Raw genomic sequence first — 6,287 nt, forward strand, 5'->3', positions numbered from 1 at the left:
TCAAGCAATTCTCCTGCCTCAGCCTCCCGAGTAGCTGGGATTAAAGGCATGTGCCACCACGCCCGGCAAATTTTGTATTTTTAGTAGAGACAGGGTTTCTCCATGTTGGTGAGGCTGGTCTCGAACTCCCGACCTCAGGTCGGGACCTCTCGCCCAGGCTGGAGTGCTGTGGCACGATCTGGGCTCACTGCAGCATCCACGTACTGGGTTCAAGTGATTCTCCTGTCTCGGCCTCCCTAGTATCTGGGACTACAGGCATGTGCCACCACACCCAGCTAATTTTGTATTTTTAGCAGAGCTGGTGTTTCACCATGTTGCCCAGGCTGGTCTCAACCTCCTGACCTCAGGTGATCCACCCACCTCGGCCTCTCAAAGTGCTGGGGTTATAAGCATGAGTCACCACTGCACTTGGCCATTCATGCATTCATTCATGCATTCATCTTAGTATGGACTCATGGATAGTTCTTTTTTCTTGGGGTTGTAGTACTTATTTTCTTGCTCCAATTGTTGAGCTTTGGCCATTGGAAACTCAGTTGACCTCTGCCAAAGGGTTTGTGTGTTTGCTGAACTTCCTCATTGGGCTAGTTTGTGTGTTTGTAGAACAATAAGTCTGGCACTACAAGACGTTCTAGGCTCATCTTGTATATTTCCTGTCCTAGTACTAGAATCAGCCATTTCTCCAAGTAGCCCTGGTTCCTTTTATTGAACAGTGGTATTGGAAACCAGTATCTGAGTACTAGGTATGCTTGTTGCTACTGGGCTGAAATCTACTTAAAAACATTTTTTTTACATTGTTACTCTTTTTCTAGCTTCCTAAATTAAATGCTCAAATTCAGCATATTTTCCATGCTCGCTTCTTTCACAAATAAACCATGAGCGTAATTTTTTTCTGAGATCTGTTTTGGCTGGATGTTACACGTGTTAATATAGAGGTATATTATTGTCCATTTCTAAAAGGCTTTTCATTTCAATTTTGATATTTCCTTTTTGAAACATTTATTTAGAACAATATTTTTGAATTTTTAAGTGGATAGATTTGGGGGCCATGGCTTTTTGTGATATTCCAATTTTATTACACTGTAGAAAGAGATTGTGGTTTGCATATTTCTACATTTGAGAATTTAAGATTGTTTTTTTGCGGCCTAACAATCGGGTTACATTTTTGGTGAATGTTACATGTATTTAAGAAGAATGTGAAGATTTTCCTTGTTGGTCAAAGTTCTATATGGTGTACTTTTGAAAAACTTAGTTTACTGTGTTATTAAGTATTTCTTTACTTATTTTAGGTCTCTAGATTTTTTTTTCTGAGAAAAACCTCCCACTCTGATCATTTCTTTCTATATTTATAAATCTTTGCTTTATATATTTATGTTGTTTTAACATTTTATTTTGAACATTTTCATATCTACAGGAAAGTTTCAATAATCTTCAGGAGCAGCCACATACCCTTCACCTAGTCGCACTGATTCACCCATTGTTAGCATTAGGCACATTCTCTCTCTCTAAATACACACACAGACACACACACATGAACAGAAATGAAAAAGCCTTTAAAGTATCAGCAAATCAAGTCAAACAATATAGAAAAGGAATAATATACCACAATCCAGTGGGATTTACATGCAAGGCTGAGTTGCAAGATTTGAAAATCAATTAATGTAAACATCACATTCACAGGCCGATGAAGAAAAATCACATGAGCACATCAATAAATGCAGAAAATGGATTTGGGAAAATCCAACATCCATGTATAATACAAAGTCCCAGAAAACTGGAAAGAGGAGCTTTCTCAAATTGGTAAAGCGTATCTATTTAAAAACCCCTACAGCTAACATCATACTTAATAAGGGGAGAAATTAGATGTTTTCCCTGCTAAAACCAGAACAAGGTAAGGCTATCTACTCTCACCACTCCAGTGCTATACTGGAGGTCCTAGCTAATGCAATAAGATAGTAAAAGCAAGTAAAAGGTATACTGATTAGGAAGGAATATAAAACTGTTTTGCTTGTAGATGACATGATTGTCTGTGCAAAGTCCCAAAGAATCAACAAAAAAACTCCTGGAACTAATAAGTGATTATAGCAGGTATGAGGATATAAGGTTAATATATGAGTCATTTGCTTTCTTATATACCAGCAATGAAGAATTGAAGTTTGAAATTAAAAATACAGTATTGGGGGGAAGAAAAAATTACAGTATAATTTACATTAGCACCAAAAAACCTCACATATTTAGCTATAAATCTAACAAAATACGTACAAGATCTATATGAGAAAAACTACAAAACCAATGAAAGAAATCAGAGAAGATATCAGTTCTCCCCACTTGATCTAGATTCAGTGTAATCCCAATCAAAATCCCAGTAAGTTACTTTGTGGATATCGACAGTCTGATTTTAGACTTTATATGGAGGGGTAAAAGACCCTAATAGTCAACATCATATATTGAAGGAGAGAGACAAATTGGAGGACTGACATTACTCAACTTCAAAACTTTTATAAAGCTAAAGTAAATAAGACAGTGTGGTATTAGGAAAGAATAGACAAATAGATCGGGAACAGAATAGACGATCCAGAAAAAGACCCACATAAATGCAGTCAAATGATCTTTAACAAAGGGAGCAGAGGCAAGTCAATGAAGAAAAAAGGTAGACTTTTCAACAAATGTGCTGGTGCAGTGGCTCACGCTTGTAATCCCAGCACTTTGGAAGGCCAAGGTGGGTGGATCACTTGAGGTCAGGAGTTCTAGACCAGACTGGTCAATATGGTGAAACCCCATCTCTACCAAAAATACAAAAATTAGCCAGGCATGGTGGTGGGCACCTGTAATCCCAGCTACTCAGGAGGCTGGGGCAGGAGAATCGCTTGAATCTGGGAGGTGGAGGCTGCACTGAGCCGAGATCATGCCACTGCACTCCAGCCTGGGTGTCAGAGTGAGACTCTGTCTCAAAAAAAACAAAAAAAAAAACAAAAAAGCAACTGCTGGAATGACAGGACATTAACATGAAAAAAACCTCAAGATACAGAACTTACATCTTTCACAAAAATTAACTGAATATGGATCACAGATCTAAATTTAAAATGCAAATTATAAAACTCCTATTAGCTGGTTGTGGTGGTACACGCCTGCAGTCCCAGCTAGTTGGAAGGCTGAGGAGGGGAGGAAGCTTGAGCCCAGTGAGCTATGATTATGCCACTGCACTCCAACCTGGACAACAGAGTGAGACCCCCATCAATAAAAAACGTTTTTGTTTTTGTTTTTTTTTAAAGCCTTATAGAAAATAACAGGATAAAATCATAAATGACCTTGGGTTTGGTGATACCTTTTTAGATATGACATGATAAGCACAATTTATGCAAGAAAAAATTAAGTTAGGCTGCATTAAATTTAAAAACTCCTGCTCTTTGAAAGACATTGTCAAGAAAAGACAAGCCATAGATTAGGATAAAATATTTGCCAAAGACATATCCGATAAAGGAATGTTATCCAAAATAGACAAACTCTTAAAACTCAGTAGTCAGAAAATAACCCAATTTAAAGGTAGACAAGCCGGGCGCGGTGGCTCAAGCCTGTAATCCCAGCACTTTGGGAGGCCAAGACGGGCGGATCACGAGGTCAGGAGATCGAGACCATCCTGGCTAACACGGTGAAACCCCGTCTCTACTAAAAAATACAAAAAACTAGCCGGGCGAGGTGGCGGGCGCCTGTAGTCCCAGCTTAGTCGGGAGGCTGAGGCAGGAGAATGGCGTAAACCCGGGAGGCGGAGCTTGCAGTGAGCTGAGATCCGGCCACTGCACTCCAGCCTGGGCGACAGAGCGAGACTCCGTCTCAAAAAAAAAAAAAAAAAAAAGGTAGACAAAGGATCTGAACAGATACCTCACCCAAGAAGACAGACAGATGGTAATGCATATGAAAAGGTGCTCAACATCATGTCATTAGAGTGTGCAAAGCATAACCAGTGAGGTGCCACTACACATCTATTAGAATGACCAAAATCTAAAACACTGATGCCACCAAATGCTGGTGTAGATGTGGAGCAACAGGAGCTCTCGTTCGTTGCTGCAGGAAATACAAAATGGTACAGATACGTCGGAGGACAGTGTGGCAGTTTCTTTTATATTTTATTTATTTACTTTATTTTTTTAGTTTTGGAGATCGAGTTTCACTCTTGTTGCCCAGGCTGGAGTGCAATGGCACAATCTTGGCTCACTGCAACCTCCACTTCCCGGGTTCAAGCAGTTCTCCTGTCTCAGCCTCCCAAGTAGCTGGGATTACAGGCACGCACCACCACGGCCAGCTAATGTTTTTGTATTATTAGTAGAGATGGGGTTTCATCATGTTGGCCAGGCTGGTCTCGAACTTCTGACCCCAGGTAATTCTGGAAAAAGAAAAACTGTGGAGACAGTAACAAGGTCAACAGTGGCCAGAGGTTCAGGGCAAGATAGGGAAGGATGAATAGGGAGATGACAGGATTCTGAGGGAGTAAAACGATTCTTATACTATACTGGTGGATACATGTCCTTATACGTTTTGTCAAAACCCATAGAGTACAACACAAGAGTGAACCCTATTATAAACTATGGACTTTAATAACAATGTATCAATACTGGCTTATCGGTTGTAATGAATTATCTACACGAATGCAAGATGTTGATAACAGGGAAAATCAGGGAGGGGGAGACGAAGGGGCATATGGGAACTCTACTTTCTGATCAATACTTTCATAAATATAAAATGGCTTTTTTTTTTTTTTTGAGATGGAGTCTCACTCTGTCGCCCAGGCTGGAGTGTAGTGGCACGATCTCAGTGCACTGCAACCTCTGCCTCCCAGATTCAAGCAATTCTCCTACTTTAGCCGCCCAAGTAGCTGGGATTACAGGTGCCCACCACCGTGCCCAGCTAATTTTTGTGTATTTTTAGTAGAGACGGGGTTTCGCCATCTTGGCCAGCCTGGTCTTGAACTCTTGACCTCAAGTGATCCACCCGCCTAGGCCTCCCAAAGTTCTGGGATTACAGGTGTGAGCCACTTTGCCCAGCCCTAAAACTGCTTTTTTTAAAGACTACTAATTAAAACAACAACAAATAGAATTCAGGATATAAGGTTTAAAAACATAATGAAAACACATTAACTAGTTAACCATATTTATTTTAATGTCTATTCAGAGTTTAAAAGTTTCCCAGTAACACAAAAGACTGCACAGCTTTGAGACATTAAACTGTACAAATACATATAACCATTACCCCTAGGATAAATTACTCTTTAGATTTTAACATTTTTCAGCATTTTACATCTCAACAGTTGAATCTTCTATACAAAAATATCATTATTATTATTTTATAATATGCCTTGGATAATGCCCACAAGATGGCACCTATTACAATAGCAGTTGTTACAAAGTCACAAAATACATAAAAATCTCAGTTGATAACATTATTATTTAAAAAGAATTTACAGTACTAAGGTCCAGCCCAGAAAGGGGCAAGTTTAAACAGTGTAGCCCAAAGTTCAAAGTGTCTATTTAAAATACCAGTTTGGAAATAAACTAAGACAATAATATGTGTACTATGTGATATCACTGCCCCAGCAGCTGAACGCACTTGCTTTAGCGGAAATGTGAACGTCAGAGCTGAGTCAGTGGTCAGCAGCATGAGTTGGCTCGGGGGAACCAGCTGGCACGCTTCATCTTTTTGTCTGGTAGGGACACAGAAACAAAGCAGTTTGAAGAGTCCAATGAACCAGCATCAAACACAGTTTCCAAAACTTTATTAATGATGTCAAACCAAGAGAACCTTGACTTGGTTAATATCGAAGTCATCAAGCCATTGGGTTTGACAGTCACCTTGAATTCACAGGAGCTGTACTGTCAAGATGAAAATACAGGTGGTCTACTAAAACCAGGTGGCATAACTTTGATACTCTCTATGTTAAAGATACATTTATTTCTTAAAAAAAAAAAAAAAAAAAGCTGGGCACTGTGGCTCACACCTGTAATCCCCACACTTTGGGAGGCCGAGGCAGGTGGATCACCTGAGGTCAGGAGTTCGAGACCAGCCTAAGCCTGACCAACATGGTGAAACCCTGTCTCTCCTAATACTACAAAAATTAGCTGGGCGTGGTGGTGCACGCCTCTAATCCCAGCTACTCAGGAGGCTGAGGCAGGAAAATCACTTGAACCCAGGAGGTAGAGGTTGCAGTATGCCAAGATGGTGCTACTGCACTCTAGCTTGGACAAGAGTGAAACATTGCCTCATAAAAAAAAAAAAAAAAAAGACATCCTGCTCAAGAT

Source organism: Colobus angolensis, unplaced genomic scaffold (assembly GCF_000951035.1).
Source record: "Colobus angolensis palliatus isolate OR3802 unplaced genomic scaffold, Cang.pa_1.0 Scaffold6, whole genome shotgun sequence".
Taxonomy (NCBI): Eukaryota; Metazoa; Chordata; class Mammalia; order Primates; family Cercopithecidae; genus Colobus; species Colobus angolensis.